Source organism: Penaeus monodon, chromosome 15 (genome assembly GCF_015228065.2).
Source record: "Penaeus monodon isolate SGIC_2016 chromosome 15, NSTDA_Pmon_1, whole genome shotgun sequence".
Classification (NCBI taxonomy): domain Eukaryota; kingdom Metazoa; phylum Arthropoda; class Malacostraca; order Decapoda; family Penaeidae; genus Penaeus; species Penaeus monodon.
The window spans coordinates 47,455,841-47,457,218 of record NC_051400.1 but is presented as its reverse complement, the minus strand read 5'-3'; the positions used below and the strand labels follow the sequence as shown (position 1 = coordinate 47,457,218).

Genomic DNA, 1,378 nt, shown 5'->3' with positions numbered 1-1,378 from the left:
CTCTCCATCTTGTAAGAAATGCTTAGGATTGAAATATTTTTTACACAGCAGAGGATGGGGGGAAGGGTATACATTGAATATTATATATTTTGAGAATAACATGAGATGTATATAGTAAAATTATTTGTATCCATAAGATAGAGGCTTCGGTAAGTGTAGATAGTTTACAGATTTTTTTTCACTGATGATAAAGTAGTTGTTCCATTTCATTTGAAATTTTACATAAAAAAGTGATAGGTTTTAATAACTAAGCCAGGCCAGAGGTTATCCATGTAAATTATACATATATTTACTGTGTGTAAATTCAAAGGTATATTCTTGAGTACTTGGGATGACTGTATCTTAGATTGATATAGATACAGTTATATCTTTATCTGAAAATGTAGAAGAATTTTTATTTTGTATCAAAATGCACTCTGTTGGCAGTAAATATGCTGTTGATATTAAGTGTTGCCATGTTATTAACATTACACTTAAACCTCTGCTATCATGCATTCATCTGTTGCGAATTACTTATAACATGCATACCTCAAAAGTCAACATCCATCTGCTAACACACAACTAAGCTCATTATTGCATACAAAATTCATTGCCTCAGTTGTTTAGAAATTAGGTGGTCTGTGCACTTGCCATTTTGCAAATATTGATTGGTATATTGTTGACTGTTGTTAGTCAGTGATGGGTTTAATGTTCTCTTTCAGGCCACTGAACAAGCGTTACAGATTCTTTTTATGAGTATGGATAGAGCCTCATTGCAATTACATCACATGCACAAACCCGCTATTTGGACATGCACTGGCGAACTGGTCACTCTGTGTTTACTTTGATGTTAGTGTTTACTTTGATAATGGTATAGGTGATCAATAAAACTTCAGGTGACATTTTGGATAAATGATAAACTTCTTTAATATTACATTTATGTTAAGAACATATACTTATGAAAGTTTTTATCTTTACATAAATTTGTATATCTGAAAGAGTAACAAAAAAACAAACAAACTGGAAAGTGAAGACATGTGGAGTGAGGTCTTGGTAGATTTAAATGTTTTGTAAGCAGTGATGTCACAAGACTCAACAGTACACAAAACCATTACATAATTCATGCAGGATTATATTCAATTAATGTTCTTAGCTTGAAATTGTTAGCCAGATAATAACTCTATGATGCTAAACCATTAGGTTGCTTCCATACTGGCAGGAGTGGGTAGAAGCTATTTTGTGGCTGTATCCTCACTGAATGAGATTTATGTTAATAATTGAGTGAATCTTTTCTTAGATAATTTGATATATCATAAAATAAACATTTGAAGTGCGAGGTTCAAGCAAGAAAGGTTAACTATTAATTCTTCTTGTCTTGGTCCGTGCCCACTCATTGCCG

The 1,378-nt window shown here is 32.4% G+C and overlaps 1 protein-coding gene across 4 annotated transcripts in view; it reads left to right on the top strand.

The window, feature by feature from the left end:
- The window catches only part of LOC119582070, an 18,281-nt gene that overhangs the window by 7,526 nt on the left and 9,377 nt on the right, over positions 1-1,378 (top strand). The gene's annotated exons all lie outside the window — the stretch shown is intronic.